Source organism: Sipha flava, unplaced genomic scaffold (genome assembly GCF_003268045.1).
Source record: "Sipha flava isolate LNK unplaced genomic scaffold, YSA_version1 121_pilon_pilon, whole genome shotgun sequence".
NCBI classification, from domain to species: Eukaryota; Metazoa; Arthropoda; class Insecta; order Hemiptera; family Aphididae; genus Sipha; species Sipha flava.
The window spans coordinates 350072-361020 of record NW_020271747.1 but is presented as its reverse complement, the minus strand read 5'-3'; the positions used below and the strand labels follow the sequence as shown (position 1 = coordinate 361020).

The window sequence follows — 10949 nt, the reverse complement described above, 5'->3', positions numbered from 1 at the left end:
TTTATGGGTGCCTGATGTAAATTATAAATTTCCAGCTCAAGATAATGACAAGTTTAAACTTACTTTTCAGTTGAAATGGCTTAACACATTTAATTGGTTAGCTTATTTAAAACTGAAAGAGAGGCCTTTTATATGTATTGTGTACTTTTCTTGTATTAAAAAAATTTTGGTAAAGGTTCTCACGTAGATCTAGGCAAACTTGTAACCAAATCTCTTATTAAATTAAAATATGCATTAGAATCATTAAAAAATCATGCCAACTTAAATTTTACGCTGTTCAATTTTATGAAGACGATTTACCAGGTTATCAAGATATTATTGAAGCTGAATTTAAATTATGGCAGTCTAAGTAGAAAACAGTTGGGCCAAAGTTCAGACCATTAAATGCAATTGAAACCTTAACCAACTGTGACAGCAATATGTTTCCAAACATGTATCAACTACTAAAGTTAATATCAGTACTACCGGTATCGACTGCTACTGCAGAAAGGAGTTTTTCTTCTTTAAGAAGACTAAAAACTTACCTTAGAAATTCAACTACAGAGTCAAGACTTGTCGGACTCGCACTATTATCCATTCATAGAGATATTGACATTTCAGATGATCAAATATTGGACAAATTTGCTAACAGCGGAAAGGCTCAAAGGTTAAAATTGTCACTTTAATTGTTTGTAAATAAATATTGTTAATTTATTTTTATTCATCACATTATATTCATGTTTATTAAATTCGAGTTTGTTTTATTATATAAAATGTTAGTATACTAAATCATGTAAAATTGAAAAGAAAATTGATTACTATTTTTATTGTTTTTTTTTTTCAATAAAAATAATTTATTGTATATTACTAAACCACCGCTGCAGCTTTACGAGCAGTTTTTGCTTTACGAAATTTAATGAGTTTTGTCCACCTAAAATAGTGGTTTGGCCCACTGTGCGCTGTGTAAAAAATTGATCAGCCCCCCCGAAAAAAAATCCTGGCTACGCCACTGGCTCATTTACACATCATGGACATGAATAAAATATTTTAAAGAAAAAAAATTAATTAATCATTGTAGATTAATTTGTCAATTTTATAGGAAGATGGGGATAATTTGTTATAAAAACTAAAATTTTCTGTTTTATAAATATAAAATTTATTCATAAATTTTATGATTTTCTTTTGCATTACTTTTAAAATTGTATGAAAATAATTTTACATATTTTGGTAATACTTATGTAAACCGCATGAAACTTCGACGTAAGCCACATCCATAATTACAGTTATATATTTACGTATATGTAAACATGCTGTTGTTTTAAATTGAATATAAATTCATACGATGCGACATAGAGTGAAACTAAATTTTATTTTTCGAACCTCAATATTTTTATTTTTATGATGAGCAAATGAAAGGTATTGATAAACAAATATTATGTTCCAGATTTCTATATGCAACATATATCTTGCTGCACAATAATTCTAGAAGTTTTGAGGCGAGAGAATTGTTTTTAAGTTTTGAAAAATGTTCGTAACACATTGTATAACATATATATGTATAACTTAAGTAAAACTTTAATGATCATTTTACATTAAAACTAGTACTGTTTATAGAATAGCTATGAAAAGTCGTACAGACACGTTCAACCGTAAGTAAAAACATTTTATTCAAGTTGTCAAATTACTTTTTCCGAAAAACTAAAAGCTTTTAGAAATATTGCCACTCGTTTTATTAGTTTAATGTTCAAAATACATATCAGGGCTATATAATTACGATGCGTGCAATTAAATACGCACATTCTACTCAAATCTTATTATTTATTTTATTCATTTAAATAGTGTTCGTAAGAAATTAGTTTCTTTTAAGTAAAATCAATTATCAATTAAAAAATTATAAATTATATATTTTATGTATAAATGTTTAGTATTATTTCAGTATTTATATAGCGTGTCAAAAATAGTTGACAAAAGAGTAAATAAGTAAATTTATTTTACATTGTTTCACTTTGGATTTAAGAAGGAGATAGTGAACATAAACATTCTATTAGTTCTATGCAAAATTCTTTAAGTTATTCATCATTTATAAATCTCATTTTTCCTGAAAACCTATAAAACTTATAAAATCAAATACGTTTTCTTTGGATAAACGAGCGCGCATAGTTTTTCTACAATTACGGAGTGTAATAGAATAGGATATATAGCTAGTAACGTTGGATAATGCCGTCGGGGCGGGGAAAAAACAAACAATACGGCGGCGGCATGTGCACAGGGCATAAAGTTAATGCGTAAGCCAAACAAGACGTGCCCTCTTTAGTTGCGCGAGGATCCGAGGGAAGGAGAGTCGAGTGATCGTATATACGATATGCCTCAAAAGTGTCGAGACCCCACCGACACTTCACCGCCTCCAACACACTCAGTTGGATCGACTAGTGAACATCACTTCACCATACGATTTAGAGAGAGTGAGTGAGAGAGAAAAAGTTAATTGTAAATAATATTATATGTAGTCTATAAGAAGGATCACTGATACTTTCCAATAAGTGAGCTGGATTTAAAGTTTTAACTTTATGGCGATCGACACCTATTTATTTAAATTATTACATTAGAGCGTATTTGTAAAAAAAATTTCATAATATTATTAAATTGTATTGTAATAAAAAAAAAAAATATCAGATATGTATGTGAGTTTATATAATGGTAAAATTAATATTTATTATGATTGACCTATATTCATCTAAAGGTCGATCAGTTGACCTTGACCTATAGACTGACAACTTTTGATCAAAAATACATAGAATTATTTTTACAAACACATATATTATTTTTATATTGAATTAAACAATTTGTTATTATATTTTATTATGTATAATAGTGGTAATATTGATATTAAAACAATATGAAATAATGAGGTAAAATTAATTTTACTATTTAATTATTTCGTATTTTTTGCTTTAGTCATGGATGAAGGGCCGTCAATTTATGAAATTTCATGCGATGGGGTAGAGGGAGGTAATCACTTGTCGTGGTGTGAAATGCATAATGTATATTGGTATATTATTAAATTACTAATAGTATAACTAACGGTGGAGGACGTTGAATTTGTTGTTGAATACCATAATATTGAGTAGTATGAAAACACGAGTACAAGATAAAATTAATTACTGGGTACCATGTTAATATACGGATACTATTCTAGATTAATGAGATGATCTATGTGCATGATTTATTTTGAACAAATAAACATAAATAAAATATAATATTTCAAAATAAATTATTCATCAATATACATCATTATTACACTGATAATCATATTATATATATCATTATACTGATAATACATGACATTTTTTTTTTTAATCTCAAATTCAAGCAAAAAAATGTTAACACAAATGAGTACAAGAAGTTTGAAAAGCATAGGACAAAAAAAATAAATAACACAAAAACATGTACTATTTATAGGTTATTGCTCATTAGTTATTAATGACAAAATAAACTTGAAAATTATTTAATATATGAGTAATAATAGGGTCTCAAATTTAAAGATACCCATGGGTTATTTATCTTAAACCTATAATCGGTGTTGAATACTTTAATTTATATAAATGTAACTTCATATATAATTTGCAGAAAATTAATTTTAAATATCCTTGCCTTAAAATGATCTCAAGTCTTGAAACCTATATATATAACTAAATATTTGTAAATAGGACCTATGTACCCGTGTTGTTTTAAAATAACTCATTCTAAATTTAACCGTAGGTACTTAGAAATATGTAATTTATAATTTTTTGAATTTTTCGACATAATATTTTGAAAATAGACATACATTTTTCAATACTTATTTGACGCATCTGTGTAAGTAAATTTTGGAAAAAAGTATATACATCCATTGATAAACACGAAAGAGTAAATATTTTAAAAACTAAAATCATACATAGTAATTATTAATCAAAACTATTTCCAATATAATAATAAATTATATTCACAAATAAAGGATTTAGTTATAGTAGTAATATTGGTCTTTAAGTACTCTTTTATCTGAAATTGAAATGCAAAATTATGTAACCATAAATATTATTACAACAAAATAATATATAAAAACATATTATAAATATGTCAATGACGATTAATTTATTTAGAAGATCAGATAGACAAGCCGAAAATTTAATTAAATATTTGAACAAAATTAATACAAATATTCAATTTAAACTCAATACACAAATCAATAATATATTCAATTTTTTAGGTCTTATAGTTTCCGTAATAGATAAAAAATTGAATATAGTATTTGTAGAAGACCTACACAAACTGATGCTATGGTTCTACATGCGTCTTATCACTCTTATTCTCGAAAAATATAATTTTTTAATTCAATATTCTATAGAATTGAACATATCCTAATAAATTATCAATTATCAATAATAAATCAATAGTAATGTGGGGGGGTGTGTGCTGTACCTTCTCGTGGTCCTCCCTGTCTAGTAGTGTTGTTAATACCTGTAAATCTGAATGCCTACGCCCTAAGATATCACAATTATGACAACACGAAGCCAAACAGCACAAACCAGGCGGCCGAACGTCGAAAGACCTCCCGGCCTTATTGGTGAAAATAGCCCTTATCAGGGCTACCCAACTGACGATCGTGGAACACACGTGGTAAAACGGAAAAACAAATTCAACAAAAAAATTTACAAGAAATCCAAAAAACACAAAAAAATACACGACAATCAGCCACGCTGTGATACTGCAGATACTAGAACGGTAGAGAACAATTTCAAGATAGCTCAGATTAACGTGGAAGGCTTGACTCGAGCCAAAGCTGACATTTTGGGGAAAAGATTTGCCGACATGGACGTATTGGTGCTACAAGAGACCCACATACCTGATGGTGAAACAAACCGCCTAAAAATAAATGGTTTCAATCTGGTGCATCACATTGGCCATAATAAACACGGTTTAGCAACATACGTAAGCCAAAACAAATCGTTCCTAGACATTGAACAAGTGACCGGTAACGAACATACGGTTGGTATCCGCATTGGTAACCTAACCATCTTCAACGTCTACAAACCCCCTCCCAGCAAGCGGGCTGCTGCCGTTTTGCCAGTCAGTGAACATCCTGTAATATACATCGGAGATTTTAACTCCCAAAATACTGAGTGGGGATACTCCACCAACAATAAAGAAGGTGAAAGACTTTCGGACTGGGCAGCAATTAACCACCTTAAACTGATCTACGATGCCAAAAAAGGAGGCACTTTTAAATCTGGTAGATGGGGCACGACGACGTCGCCGGATCTCTGTTTCGTGTCAGAGGACTCTAATGGTCTACCTCTAACTGTAAACAGAGAAATCAAAAACTCTTTCTCACTTGCCAATCACCGTGACCATCGGTCTTATAATCCCAACCATAGACAAACCTTTCATGCCTCGATGGAACCTGCGCAAAGCAGCATGGCCAGAATTTTCAAAACATGTTGATGATTACATCAACCGTATTGACCCCATACCGGACAACTATGGCAGATTCATCAAATTAATAAAGACAGCTGCGAAGAAATCGATACCTAGAGGCCATAGACATAACTATACCCCCTGCTGGACTAAGGAATGCGAAGAATTACTAAAAGAATATAAAAGGGATGGAAATGAAATAAATGCCGATAAACTCATCGCCCTACTTGACGAGGAGCGAAGGAACAGATGGACACAGGCTATGAATGAGATGGATTTCACGCACTCGAGTAGGGAAAGTTGGTCTCTACTAAGGAAACTGGGAGCAGCTCAAACCTCATGGAAAGCTATCAAAGTCTCACCAAACTCCATCTCAACCATTCTTCATAAGACCGCTAATATAAAACCCAAAAAACCCGATAAGATGAAGGTGAAAGCCGATTACAAGGAAGAGCTTCAATTATGTGCAGAGAAATCCGAAAACATGAAGGACTTTGGAGTGGAGGAAGTGGAAGCTGCCCTAAGACTCCTAAAAAACGGTAAAGCTGCAGGCAAAGACGGTATACTTCCGGAATTCCTCAAACACATGGGCATTAAAGGGAAACTTTGGCTAGCAAGACTTTTTTCAACAGTAAAAAATAACAATACTTTACCAAAACTATGGCAGGAAGCTAAAGTAGTTGCAATATTAAAACCTGGTAAGCCAAAAAGCTACAAACCGATCTCACTGTTATCCGTTGTCTACAAATTATTTGAAAGAGTACTCCTAGTAAGAATCCAAACGAAAATCGAAGAACACCTGCCAGCAGAACAGGCGGGATTCAGACAGGGAAGAAGCTGCAGTGAACAAGTACTAGCACTGACGACGTTTATAGAAAACGGGTTTCAAAAGAAACTAAAAACGGGAGCTGTTTTCCTAGACCTGTCTTGTGCCTACGATACGGTGTGGAAACGTGGTTTACTTTTGAAGTTAGCCAAAATTCTAAGATATAAAACATCATTACGACTAATTGACAATATATTGTCAGACAGAAAATTTAGAGTGCACCTAAATGGAAAGGTAAGCAAATACAAATTCCTTCAAAATGGTCTTCCTCAGGGCTCAGTACTCTCCCCCATCCTGTTTAATGCCTACACAGCGGATATCAAAAATACCTCGTCACGCAAATTCATATACGCGGATGACGTGGGGTTAGTTGCTTAAGCTGAATCATTTGAAAAGGTTGAGGATATTTTAAACGAATACCTAGTAAAAGTACAGAAATACTTCAAATCCTGGTTCCTCACTCTTAACCCCAATAAAACCACATCCATAGCGTTCCACTTGAGCAACAGAGATGCTAACAGAAAACTTAACTTGACAGTTCAGGGAACCAAACTAATGAATGACGATGCTTCAAAATATCTTGGGATCAAACTGGACAGAACGTTAACCTACAACCAACACCTCGAAGATGTAAAAAATAAACTGAAAACAAGGAATAATATTATTAGTAAGCTTGCCGGAACAAGCTGGGGCTGCCGAGCAAATGTACTACGCATATCGGCCCTAGCCTTGGTATACAGTGTCGCAGAATATTGCGCCCCCGCTTGGGAGAGAAGTGTACATACAAAAAAGGTTGATACCCAGTTGAATAATACTATGTGAATCATCACAGGCTGTGTCCGGGCTACCAACCTACAGTGGCTTCCAGTCCTTTCGAACGTAGCTCCCCCGGCGATTCGAAGGCATCTCTCATCTGTCAAACTATTACAGAAAATCAATAAATTAGTAAATCTCCCTGTATATAACGACATAAATAACGCACCATCTAAAAGATTAAGATCAAGAAACCCAATCTGGTCAATAGAAAATAGTTATGACAGCATGGAGGATATGTGGAAACAACACTGAGAAAAAGGTAATGCAAAAAATAGACATCTGATAAGCGACCCAACCCAAAGAGTCCCAGGATTTGACGGCCCGAGAGCCTTATGGACCAATCTAAACAAGATACGAACGGAGCAGGGTAATTGTAACTACCTTCTACACAAGTGGAAGTTAAAAAACTCTTCCTTATGCGATTGCGGGCAAATACAATCCATCAAACACATTGTGGAGGAATGTCCTCAAACTAGATACAAGGGAGGAATAGAGGGACTTCACAAGGGCGATGAGGAAGCAATGGACTGGCTGTCTAAGACCAATGTTCGCCTTTAAATAATTATGAGCTCTTATTATTATTATCTTTTTTATTGTTAAATTTATTTTTTAGCTTATTGTAAATCTATCTACTCTAGTCCTCGTTACTTTGCTAATTAAATGTTTATTTAGTTTTATTTTATGTTTATTTAATTTTGCTTTTCACCAATAAACCTACGCCATATGCAAAAAAAAAAAAAAAAAAAATAGTAATGTAGCCCATAAAAATATTATTATTCAAATGTTGCTAATTTTGTCTTAAAACATAATTCTAATATAAATTTGGATAAAAATACAGACTTAGAAATAATAAATACCCAAAGAACAATTATATTATTCAGTTTTAGAATAATTACACATACACAATGAAATAAAGAAAAATAATTTCTTATTTTAATACATTTTGATAATAATAAATAATAATAGTATTTATATTTCTTTGCATATCTAACAATAACGAATTTTCAATAACCTTTTCTATTAAAATAAATTATCGCTTTGTCAAAGGAACAATATTTTCAATGTATTTCTTTCTTTATTTATCATATTCAGAAGCGATTTTATTGACTTTGTATATACCTGATGATGTATTTTTAATTTGAATCCGATCGTATATTATAAATGAATTAATACTTCAGGCTAAACATTTAATTATTTCTATATTTATTTACGAGTTTTAATCATCACCCAATTTTTATTTCATTTTATTTCTGATTTTATTAATTTTTTTAATTAAAATTGATTGGTTTTTTTTTTTTTTTGTTACTAAAAACCTGGATAATTGTTAAATCTTTCAAAAGAAATGATTATCTAATTCACTAAAAAAAATGTCAAATTATTTTACGAACAATGCGTTTTAACATATGTTAATATAATATTAATACTATAGTATTTTTAGAAATGTATTCTTTTACAGGTAGAATCGTTCCTTGAGGTGAAATGTTTCCTTTTTGTTGGTAGTTTCAAATGAACACTAAAATAGTTCTAATGTAGAGGTTTCATATTATTATTAACTAGAGGGTTGATGATAAAATTTCAATAAAAATTCTTTCTTTTTTTGTATCACCATATTATACCATAATATTAATTAATTATTACTTTTTTGGATAAAATAGTTAAAAGATAAGTCTGATTAATTAAGTAACATTACATTTTAAATTAACTGTAGTAGATTTGCAAATATACTCAATTATACATAATTAAATATATATGTTTTCAAAGTTTGTAATATTTAACTGTAAATATATAATTTACATTTAAAATAGCACATACTATTTATTAAATTAAAACGCGTTTTGGTGGCTATCAAAAAATAATCACATCACAATTTTATTTTAATTTATTTATACAGAAGATTTCAAACATATAACATTTATGTTCAAAATCTACTTCATAAATCGTACTCCGACATGTTCCACAATAAAAATAAGCTTGCAAACTAAGTAAAATCACGAATGTGTAAGTATTGTTTTTAAATTCTCGTATAATTATAAAAGACAAATAAGAAGATATATTATTAACTGTTTTATATTTCCTTTGAAAACCATCACTTTTAATAATTATAAAGGAATATCTAATTATATATGGATTGTAAGACTTGAAAAAAACAACCAGTTCCATATGTTATTCCTCGAGAAGCTTCAAATTATTGAGTGACTGTTAACCTTATTAATTATTTTTAGATATATTCCTATAGCTTCCAGATATTTTCTGAGGAAATCGAGTTACGGAAAATTACGTGGTTACCTAGAAGGACGAGAAATGCCCAGATGATTTCTTTGGATTACATCTTACACTCTTTATGAATGAATCTCTTATAAACCACTCATGCTTAGCCTTTTTCCGACTCTTACTTTGTTATTTTTTCTGCAGCATATTTGGTCATCACCACATTGGCTTTTTTTTTATATTATTATTATAATTCAATTACAGAACACTATAACAACAATGACGGAAATGCGAAACATAAACAATTCGTTTTATCTACCGACACGTACGAAGAACGCGCATAATTGGTTTTGAAACAGTGGGATATTGAGAATTCGATATTTTTCGGGCTATTGCCGATACGACTGGCTGTTTAAAAGGCAAATTCATAAATTTTGAAATAAGTTCGAATGATAATTCTGTAATGAATTTTTTGTTAGAATATTTTTTTTACATTTTTTTTTTAACAGATTTAGTCTTATATAACCGATTCAACCCATTTACTCAATCTTGAGATGTCCTCGATTGCATAACAATCCGTCCTTTACAGACCACCACAATTGTTTTTGATAAAATATTATATGTATAGGTGTGCGTGGACCTCTATTTTAGGGGGTACTTACTATAATTTTGGGTCTGATATTGATAAAACGTGTATAAATTATAAATTGTTATGTATAAATAATAAAATAAAAATAACTTTAATTTTTTATTTACTTTTGTTGTATATTTATCTCAATGAATATGTTTTCCTTGAATCTCGTATATTTTTCTCTAATAGTTTCAATTATTTATAATTTGTAATTTTGTAGTATATTACTACTGAACATATACTATCCGTTATATTATCATATCAAGTTTTTTCACGATCATTTTGAAGATTTTGTTTTATTTTGTCTATTATGAACATAATTCATTTTTTAACAAATATTTTAGAATAAATTACATCTAATTTGAACAAAATTAGTTAAAATACGGATCCCTTACCTCTAGACTATAATTGTAGGGCCCTATTTACAAAATTTCGGAGGGTTCCTGGTCACACCCAGCACCCCCTATATGTACGCCTATGATTATATAACATCATTCACACTAAGAACACGCGAAATGCGAACGTTCATTAGAAAATTATATGAGCAAATCTATCTACAAACACTCGTGGAAGAGGTGCACAAAATTGCACCCTTTTGAATTAGATGTATCACAAGTGCATTTACTGCGTGCTAATAAGAAACATATTATTATGTTGTATTTTTTTAATTAGATTGACGAAGATGCGTAGATCGCAACCTGATAGAACATTCGCGGAATGCATGCGTAGCGTACATAATATTTGTAATTATTAATAGAACGGTGATATTCACTTTGAGTTGTTTAATTGTATTTAAACATAATAGTATGCTGAAATCACTTTGATCAATTTAAACTGTACACGTGGCATCACGGGGTGGTTGATTTTAATTAGTATTAATTATTTGGCATATATGCACATATGTATATTATACTACACTTATAGTCTGATTATATAATATTATGTACGTACACAACTCACGTCATACACAAACATACACACACATAAATATATATATATATATATATATATATATATATATATATATATATATAT

General features: G+C 30.4%; 1 protein-coding gene and 1 pseudogene across 1 annotated transcript in view; one reads left to right on the top strand and one right to left on the bottom strand.

Moving 5' to 3' along the window:
- Positions 1–665, top strand: part of LOC112693978 — a 13461-nt pseudogene extending 12796 nt beyond the window's left edge.
- Positions 1–10949, bottom strand: part of LOC112694008 (zwei Ig domain protein zig-8-like) — a 571990-nt gene that overhangs the window by 544669 nt on the left and 16372 nt on the right. The gene's annotated exons all lie outside the window — the stretch shown is intronic.